The sequence below is a fragment of the Desmodus rotundus genome, chromosome 12 (genome assembly GCF_022682495.2).
Source record: "Desmodus rotundus isolate HL8 chromosome 12, HLdesRot8A.1, whole genome shotgun sequence".
In the NCBI taxonomy this organism is placed as follows: domain Eukaryota; kingdom Metazoa; phylum Chordata; class Mammalia; order Chiroptera; family Phyllostomidae; genus Desmodus; species Desmodus rotundus.
The window spans coordinates 93,037,016-93,047,276 of NC_071398.1; the positions used below are offsets into that span (position 1 = coordinate 93,037,016).

General features: G+C 52.8%; 1 long non-coding RNA gene across 1 annotated transcript; it reads right to left on the reverse strand.

Moving 5' to 3' along the window:
* Positions 1–1,235: 1,235 nt before the first annotated feature.
* On the reverse strand, positions 1,236–9,943 carry LOC123478916 (uncharacterized). The gene is made up of 3 exons (XR_006654326.3): positions 9,593–9,943; positions 6,651–6,937; positions 1,236–3,958 (listed from the first exon to the last, which is right to left on the reverse strand). It is a non-coding gene; the product is annotated as an uncharacterized lncRNA (long non-coding RNA).
* Positions 9,944–10,261: the final 318 nt, after the last annotated feature.

Sequence of the window (10,261 nt, forward strand, 5' to 3'; positions counted from 1 at the left end):
TATATCCTATTAAATGACACAGTAAATGCATTGGGCCAGCACACTGTAAGTACTCCATAAATCTTCATTTCTTTCCTGCTTTCCCGTGAATGCGACAGAATTACCACTGTTCACCAACCTGGTTTCCCTTTTCTATGTGCAGTCAATGCTCAGAATCTGTGGGTTCTACACCTGCAAATTTGCCTACTTGGCAAAATTTATTTGTAACCCCCAAAGGTCATCCATGGACTTGGGCCGATGGAGACGATTTGAGTTGTGTGACACACACACAGTCCCAGATGAGGTAAAACAAAGCATTGCCTTACCTTCTTGTTTTGGATCTTATACTAGAAACAAGTGTCCTTTGGGAGGACTATTTAGTGACATTTTTCAAATTTTTGTACTTTTTGGTGGTGATGTCACCGTGCGCGTGGTTGCCAAGTACATGCTGACGTGCTGTCTAGGGTTCCTAAGCGCAGTGAGGCCGGGAGGCCTCTCACGGAGAAAATACGTGTGAGAGAAGCCTCACTCACGCATGACTCACGGTGCTATCGGCCATGAGTTCAGTGGTACTGAGTCAACCATATATGTTAAATAAGTTGTCATTAAATAGACCCACACATGGAACAAATTCTACAGCGCTCAGCTGACGAAAATGCCGTGTCCAGAGGCTCGCAGGAACCTAATTCTGAATTTCTCCTGGAGCAACGGCTCAGTATTCCCTACATCAGCGCTGGCAACGACGCTGCAGACCACAGCCACCACAAGCCACAAGAGTCAGTGCTACATGGACCCTGCTATGACCGAGTACAATGCGCGGCTACAGCGCCCACACTCTTCCATCAAGAGACTCTTTCCCCACACTTGGAGCGGGCTGGCCTTTGGCTGCCCTTGGCCAACAGAATGTGGCAGGAAGGTTGTGCAGGCTCAAGAGACTTTGCAGCTTTTGCCATCGTCCCCTTGGCCCTCAGAGCACTGTCCTGGGGCTATCATTAGGAAGTCAGCTGAGCCTCCTGGAGGATGAGACGCCACCTGGAGAAGGAAGGCACCTCGACCGACAGCCCCACTGACTGGCAGGCACGAGAATCTAGGACTTTTTAGCCCAGCCGGTCCTCCAACCCAGTGCAGCTGTGCGAGGAAACCCCAGCAGAACCAGCCCAGGAGCAGCCCAGAAACACAAGACAGAATACACTATGTTATTCAAAGCACAAGTTCAAGGCGGCTTATTTTACAGGAACCGATAACTGCGACACCAGCCTGCTTGGACCATTGCGGCCCCGGAACTTGCATTTGCCGATGAAATACAACACACATAATTTCCAGGGGGAGTGTTTCTTTGCTCTCCCTTGCTCTTCCCCGGCTGCGGCAGTCAGGGGAGTGTGTGCTGATGAGGAAGAGCGTAGGAAAGAGTGAAACGCTGAATCAGCATGTGAGGATGGCCGCTCTGGATCACTGCCCACGGCTACAGCAGTAGGGTGTGAGCGATAACCTTCTGTTGCACAATCCTATGATTTGGGGGCGGTTGGCACTACAGCAGATGTAGCCCATCCTGATCGATACAGTGGGAACAGCAGGCCTGGAGATTTAAACAGGCATTGTCTATGGAGGACATTTTTCCCACTCTCCCAAGAATCTCTAGATTTATCTGGGAGAAAGAATTTAGACTGATAGCTCAGTGTGGAGTTGGCTGTCTAGGGTTAAGGATACATACTAATCAGCCTCTCTCAATCTATTCATTCTGTACACGCTGGTCTGGTTGGTGTCTTTACCTGTTAACTGTACAAAAGACATTCTTGGACCACCCTGGTGCTAATCTGATAGTCTTCGGAGAACACAGAGGTGATCCCGAACCAGGTCAGGAGGTGTAGCATGCCGAGGAGAACAGAACACCGGTCAGCTGACCTTGCTGTCTTTGCTGAGCTGTGTCCCATTATCGCAGTCCAGTTCACCTTACAGCTCAACTAGCTTGCAACAATTTTCTCATGTGTCAAGTGAAATGAGAAGTCAAATGTGCCCTGAAATCTAAATGGTAGCTGATTTTAAAAAAAGCCACGGTCCCTTAAAACAGATACTGTATTATTGTAATGTAAGACCTAGTTGCCTTCCCTACCTTTGATATGTAAATGCACAATGTATGCATATATATGAATAGGAACAAATATTTTCATCTTCATTTTTTAAAACACACACACAAAACCGAGTTACTTCTAAAGGCGGGGTCCTGCGTGGAGGCGGACACTGGAGAGGTCTGCAAACTGCAGTACTGCCATTGTCTGAATGTTTGTGTCCTCCCCGAAAATTCATGTAAAATCCTGTGCCCAGTGTGACGGTATTAGGAGGCAGGGCCTCCCTGCGAGGTGATGAGGCCGTGAGAGCTGAGCCCTTGTGAATGGGATTGGTGCCCTTATAATAAGAGAGGCGCCAGAGAGCGCCCTAGCCTCTTCCCTCACCTGAGGACACAGGGAGGAGCCTGTGACCTGGGGGACGGCCTTCCCCCAACCCTGCTAGCACCAGGGTCTCAGACTTCCGACTCCTCCCGAACTACAAGAAATAAATTTCTGTTGTTTATAAGCCGCCCCATCTGTGGTAGTTTGTTATAATATCTGAACAGACTGACAAGCACTTGATGTGTTTTAGCACAAAACCCCCTTAGCTTTACAAGGCGGGTGTGGAGAGCCGGACCAATAAAGTGGCGCCGGTCCGATCAAGACAGCATCAGGTGTAAACAACAAAGTGGAGTCACTCATGTCAACCAAGATGGCTGCCGGTCAGCCATGACACTTTGGTTCAAGAGGGAAACTACCTAAGTCAGAGCAGACGCATACGGCAAGGAGACACGCCTGATACCTGCACACGTGATCAGCACAGCTGTGTCTGCAGAGTGAAACCACCCACAGATAGGCTCCTGGGGAAAGTCCCCACTTGCCATCATGGATGTAAGACACTTATCAAGAGACCCAGAAGGGTGGAGTGCACCACTTTCCAGGTATAACTGAGGCAGGGCCAGACCACTGCTGAGACAGCTGAGCTCCACACCCCAGAGTGCTGCTCTATGCCACGCTGATCTCCCTTGGTATCGGCCGCCAGAGGCTCTGCCCCACTGGCCGGAAGACTGCGCCTGCCCTGCTGCCCACCTGGCCCTGGATATCCTTCTGTGCAAGATGCTGACAGCTCCCTTGCCCACCATGCTGTCCCCTGGACCTGCAGACTGAGACCCTGGGACTCGGGTGCGTTACCCCCATGGATTGCTGGGGGGGGGGGCTGTGTTGCTCTTAGACTGTCATTAGACTGTCAGAGTGTGAGGAGGATACTAATGTGTGTTGATGTTCTACTCTGAGTGACCCTGCATTCAATAAAAGCCGAGAGAACAGCACAGCTGCTGTGTGTGACTCTTGTCTATTCCTTGGTGCCGGGCTGCTCGGCAGGCAGCTCGCCAGGCAGGTGTCCGCTGACTCATAGGAAAGACAGTATCACGAACACACGCTGCGGGCAGCGGGGCTGTGTTAACGAGCAGGAAGGTTTTCGCTGCTGAGGAAGCAGGCTTAGGTCTGGCCATCAGACACGGAGACGGAAGATGGACTCACACGTGAGATGGGCTAGGGCTGAGGGGGCTGAGTCGTGTTTGACAAGTTCTGGATACGTTTGAACTCACGATGAATGCCATTACCCAAACCGTGGTCCACATTCCTGGCTGCTTCAGATGGGCGTGAATCAACGTGAGAATGTAAACCACTGGAAGAACCAGGTATTTCTGACTTTCTCTGGAATTTATTTCACCTGGTGGGAATTCACTCTCTTCTGCAGAACGGGAGCAGCCCCTTCCTGTGCCTGCAATCCCGCCTCTGTAACCACGTAGTTCATTTCCTGGAACTGCTCGGTCCACAGTTTCCGTCTTCGCGGGCCACATAATTCTGCCTTCCCCAGCTCCGCCTCGCTCTACAGTCCTGGACTTTGTGTGGGTCAAGGGTTCAACTGGAGCCTAACCAGAAAAAAATGGATTTGAATTGTGGTTAAAAGAAGAATGATTTGGAGCAGATGTAAAGGAGAAATTCTTGATAAACATTTATCTCCAGATTTCGGGACCAGCGCTCTATGACTTGGGCCAGCAACAGACCGCCTCTCCGATGAAATCTCCAGCTTGTGACTGGCACAGGACTGCCCCCATTGTCCCATTGTGCCCAACTAGTCCCACCGCACTTCTGCCGCTCCCCGCGCCCCACTGGCTCCAAAAGCGCCACTTAGTGACATAAATGTGACTGCTTCTGTCATGGGAACACGAAGGGGACACACAGCACATCACACAGCCACATTCCATTCCCTTTACATCTCTGCTCTTCCTCCCAAGTCCCTCCCCCAAACTCCTTTTCTGCCCCTCTAGTCCCTGCTGACTCCATTCCCATCCCCCATATCTACTTGTCACCTGCATAGGCCCCCCAGGAAAGCAGAAACCAGCAGAGCAACATTCGGCACAATCAAAGACCCAGAGTTACCCGTCTGGCCATCACACCTCTGGGGATGGAGGTGGAGGGTACAGCTCAGGCGCCCCCACCCCAGGGAGGCCTCCAAACAGGAGGCTGCGTTGGGAGAGACCCTGGACCTTTCTTCTGCTCTGAACTCTGGGGCAGGTCGAGGCATCCCAAGGCTCCCTCCCTCGACCAGCTAGGGACCATTGGTTTAGGGCTCCCCCGAGCCCGAGGCTGGCCTCGTGGTCTCGGTGGGCCCCTAAGGGCTGCCTGGTTCTGTGACTGACTTTCCTGGTGAGTTAAAGCACCTGTCGTACCAAGAACACAAGCATTGTCAGAAGCCAGGCCGCTTTCCCTGGAGATACAGCTTCTTGTGCGTGTGCGAAGGTGTATGCCCATGTCCATGTGTACACATGAGTGTGCGTGTGAGTTTGTTAAGAAACAACAGCAGTGTTTACCAGAAAATACTGGGAGCTGGAAGACTGTTCCCCATCTTGCTGGCCTCAGACTGGCTCTTGTGGGCCTTGGGCAAACCACTCAAGTTTTTCTGAACCTCCACCTTCACTATAAAGTGGACACGGCTGCCCTGGCCAGTGTGGCTGTCAGTTGGAGCATCGTCCCATAAACCAAAAGGCTGTGGGTTCGATTCCTAGTCAGAGCACAGGTCTCCATTGTGGGTTTGGTCCCGGCAGGGAACAGACAAGAGGCAACTGATCGATGTTTTCTTTCACGTCGATGTTTCTCTCCCTCACTTCCCCTCTCTCCAAAATCAATGAGTATGTCCTTGGCTGAGGATTTTTATAAAAAGGATATGGCCTTCCCACCTCGTAGGGGTTGAGGCAATGCCTTGGAAAGGGTATTGTGGGGGCTGGGGTGGGGGTGGTGGTGGGGGGAAGCTGAGCAATGAAATGAACAAGCTGACCTGCCTCTCTTTTCAGCCTGAACGTACAGACTCCGGATGCAGCGCGAGCAGCCTTTCCCAGGCCAGCTCTTGTGCTTCCCGGCATGCTGGTACTTGTGGCGAGCTTACTCATTGTTTCAAAAGAAAGCTTTTTTCCAAACTGTGAAACTGTGGCAGCGTAGCCCTAGCAAACCAGGATCCCTGAGATGCATGTCAGCACTCTCCCTAATGGAGGGCCAAGGAGAGCGTGTTTCCAGGGACAGATGAGCCTGAAGGAGCAAAGGCATCGGGGTTGGGGCTGGAGGGACACTCACTACACACACAGCTGGGACCAAGCCCAGGAAGGTCCAAGAAAGCAGCCCGAGGGTCTCAGAGGAATGGTGGGTGGGTGGCACTCAGGAGGACGAGGGGAGTAATGCACCCCCCCACCCCATACAGCACAGGGTTTTAAAAGCACTTACACGTCCCCTGTACCACTGACTTCCCAAAGGAACCCTACGTTACATTACAATGACGTCGTGGAATTGCCCTCGGCTCAGAGAGGTGAAGTGCTTTCACACGGTCACACGGCAACTGTGACAGACGGCAGAGGAATGAGGTGGCATAGTTTGCAAAGTGAGCACATGTGGATTATCGGCCCCACAGCTGCTCCGTGTTGCTGAGGACAGACGGACGGAAGTTCGCGCACTTGCAGATCTAGTGGTGCCGGTTTTAGTGAGCAGGCGAAGAGTGACTTCCTCTTTCGAATCCCTAACTCCTCGTGCACTGACCCAAACCCAGCCGTCGCGTCTCCCTGGTCTGCCGGACCCACCTGTCCCCACCTCAGCAGCTGCTCCCAGCAGCCCTGGGGGAACACGGGGCTGCTGACACCAGGCCAAACCTTAAAAACTGAAATGTGGGCACAGGGTCTGGCATCCCCATTGACGACCTGGAGAGGCTGGGTGACTCGGCTCAGAACTGTGGGGGGATTAACCCTCGGGGAGAGAACTTAGACCATGGAAGGCAGAAGATGGGAAGAACACAGATAAATTCCTGCACTTGCTCCCCCACTCTGAAGGGTGGCTGGGCCCCTTGGCCCCCCCGGAAGACACCCAGCGTGACCCAGACAAAGGCTGCGGTGTCCTCCCCAGGAGCTGGAGCTGGCTTGTGTTCGCTGTCCTTTCCTCCCTGCCTCGCCTCCCCCTCCCCCACACACTCTTTCCGCCTTGATATTACTCCTCCCAATTAAGCCGGACCCAAACTTGGCCGCACATACTTCTTTCTGGGGAGTTCAGATAACCACTTTGACCCAAATTCCCAGTTTTTACCTTATCTGTAGAAGGACCCCATAATCTCTGTGAAGTCTGCAGCCTGAACACACCGACGACAGGCCCCTCCCCACAGTGACGCCCGACCAGCGGTCAGAACGGTGAGAACGAGCAGGATTTAGCAGAGGTCCTTCCTCTGGGCCCAGCCCTGCGCCAGGTGCACGGAATGAACTCGCAGCCAGCAGGAGGTACATCTCTCAGGTGAGGCTCTCTGGGTGCAGCGGTTTGCTAAGGCCCATGGGTCCCCCCTGCGGGGATATGGACTTCACTAATACGGAAGAACGAATCTGTAAGGAAGAACAGCTTCAAGTCAGTCTGTAAAATCAGCCAGCCATTTAGATCCAGAAATGATCTGCGTCCATAAATGAGGCGAACGCTCTCCCTGCTGAACACCAAACGGATGAAAAAGAAAAGTAACTTCCGCACTTCTAATTGACAGCCCACTGTGTACATCACCAAAATTTAAAAAAAGAGCCCCGGGGTCTGAAGCCCAGATGGAGTCGAGCAGTTTGAACCCCCTAGAAGAGGGAGCTCGGGCCATGGCAGCCGCAGGTGTTGGCACTGAGTGGATCTGGGGCCCAAACTACCACCCTCGGGAACAGCCGCGGTTTCCGCTCACTGTCCTCCCCCAGGAATCTGTCACACCTCACATTTGGTAACTTCATCAGGCAGGGGCCAAGGAGAGGCCATGTTTGAGGCCAGGGCGCAGCCGTAGCCCAAGTGCTTGCAGCGAGTGGCCCTGGCTTGTCCAGGCCGAGGGCGGCTGTCAGGGCAGCAGAGTCAGCTGGAGCCGGCAGGAGGGGAGGGAGCCCAGGACCCCCGCCTGGACATGGGAGAGCCCACGGCCCCCTGGAGAATACTGGACGCAGACCTCCCCCTACCGGCTTCCTCCCTTCCCCAGCCGGCCACGGCCCCCCTTGAACCCTGCTCCCCTCTCTGACCCTGGAGCCCATCTCCTCCTCTTCCTCTCTATGGTGCTGCCACCAGGCCCTTGCCTTCTGTCACACATGATGCAAACCCACACCGATCTCCTGGCCCCCAGCTTTGCTTCCCTGGAACCCAGTCGTTCACATGGTCTGAAATCAAGGAATCCCAGGGGTGAGGTGGGATGGGCTCAGAGTGCAGACTCCCAGGCCCTGGCCTGGCCTGGGGAACGAGCCGATCCGGGATGGGCTCAGGAGTCCGTCTGTTCTAACAAGCGCTCTGGGAGATTCTGCTGCAGGTTAAATCCTCCTGCCCTTGGCTGCCCATCTAATCGTATTCAAACACAAGCTTGCTCATCTGTCCCCCTTGGTTTAGGTAAGGGGACAGGGGTGGGTGGGTGTGTCTAGATATGCCAGATGCTATGCCTCACCACTCTCCTCATGCCCCTCCTGCCTCTTCTCTTCCTAGGGCCCAGGCTCCTCAGAGCTGACAGAGTAATATCTGACACATGTACACCCATGTTACCACTTCCCTACTTCAGGCCTTCCAGTGACCTCCCATTCCACCTGGAAGAGAACCAAAGAGTCTGGCCATGGCCTGGAGCCACGTGATCTGGCCCCTGTGACTCCCCCACCCTCACCTCCTGCTCTCTGCAGTCAGCGGTCCTGGACCCTTCTTGCTCATCCTCAAATCCACAGAGCTCCTTCCTGCCCCAGGGCCTTTGCAGTTGCTCCGTCTGGAGCGCTCTCTCCCAACCCCCCTGGCGCTTCCCATAGCTGGCCCTTTCCCTGCTAAAATGTCACCTCAGAGAGGCCTTCTCTCATCACCTATTTAAATAGCCCTCCTGTGCCCCCATCGCCCTCGTCCCTTCCCCTGCTTCATTTTCTGTGGCAAGATCGCCATTTGCACGCTCACAATTATTTGTCTGCTTCTTTACAGACTGTCTCCTCCGACCAGAATGTCAGCTCTGCACGCCCCAGACCTGCTCTCCTGGTTCCCGGGCGTGTCCCCTGACTCAGCCAGGTGTCTGGCACACAATTAATGCTGCGGAAACGCTGACTGTGAACAAATGAATCCGGACCTTGAGGAGAGGTGGCGTAGGAGGTGGGCTGTGGAGGCGGCGCACCCACCTGCAGGCACTTGGGCGCAAGGATAACCAGACCCCAGGGCTCAGGCGGCTGAGCGAGTTTCCAGGTGAAGGTGTGAGTGTTAGTCACCAGCAGTGGGCGTTCTCCTCAGCCACCTTTCTAATCTCTCTGTCTCCTTTGAGGGTCCAGGACTCCCTTCTCTGCTTTTTCCAGGTTCCTTCTCATTCGACCCTGTTCTCTCACCTTCTTAGTGTTATAATGCCTGTCATGTAGATTAGAATATGCTAACGCTGTATTTGCAATCGAAAAAGCCAGATCTCAACCTGCCTGCGGATACTCAGAGAGAGTTTTCCTTAGTTATTATCAAAAGTTTGTGGTACTTTTTCTTTGTTGGCTATTCATGAGCCTAGCACAGTTACTATTCAAATGAATTTGGCATTAAAAATCTTATCAAATGATACAATATATTTATATAACTCCTTTGTTAAAAAGCTCTCAAACCATGTCACACGGGAGGGTCAAAGGGAAATAAGCTGCCACTTAGACACCTCAGCAATTTTCTGCCTGAGTTTAACATTCATGCTTGTCTGCAAAGTTACGAACTTCTCCAACATGTTCCTCAGAGCCAGACTCTCAATTAAACGAAAGCCACTGCTACAATGCTGATGAATCAAGCGAGCGTTTCCACGTGAATTGAAAGTGCCGACTTGTTAATGGCTTCCCTGAGGTTCTGTTATGAAATCATCAGTGTTTTTGCCATTGTCAATAAATACCTCGTTCCAGTCTGGAAATGAGCACGCTCCCCAGGCGGCGGGTCCCCGAGGGCAGCCTGGAGACCCGCCAGCGCCCTCCCCTCGTTCCCATGACAATACAGGACAGTAGTTAATCAGTTAGAAAAATCTCCCATGGTTCCATTTTAGTGAAACTCACCAAACTCGGATCAGCTGGAAGATGAAGCTGGTCTTGAACTCATTCAAACCAGACAACTGACAACATTAGAATATGCTAGATAGTAAACTTCTTGAAGGCAGAGAGCCCGGTGCGCCTGTCTTTCTTTCCCGAGTGGCGTCTCAAGTGCCTCAGTTTGCTCATCTGCAACATGGCCACAGTCCTAGTACCTGACACCTCGCAGGCCTGCTGTGAGGGCTGAAGGCTCGGGAAGCACTCAACCAAGGGCCCCGCGTGCAGTGGACACGCCGCAGATGTAACCTGTCGTTAGGCTTGAAAGGCCCCCTGCAATGACTGCTTGACAACGATGAAATGCAATTTGCTTCCTTTCAGCTCCTCAAAACGCTCCCGAAGTCCTTCCAAGAAGAGATCCTGTTCGGCCTCCTTCAAAGAGTGCATGACTCATTTACAGTTCACAGCGCCGTCCGCACCCGACAATCATTGTGTCCTTTTAAGAGCTGATTTCTTAATTAGACCTAACATTCCCCTTACACTGTTGTTTGTCCTCTGAATTTCCCGAGGAAGGCTTTTAAGCAATGCCCACCCATGTACATCTGCCCACACTTTAAATCAGGGGCATCTGAAAGAGCGGGGTTTTGTTGTGTTTTGAATCAGTCAAACATACGGAGTGGTTACTAAGAACAGTGCACG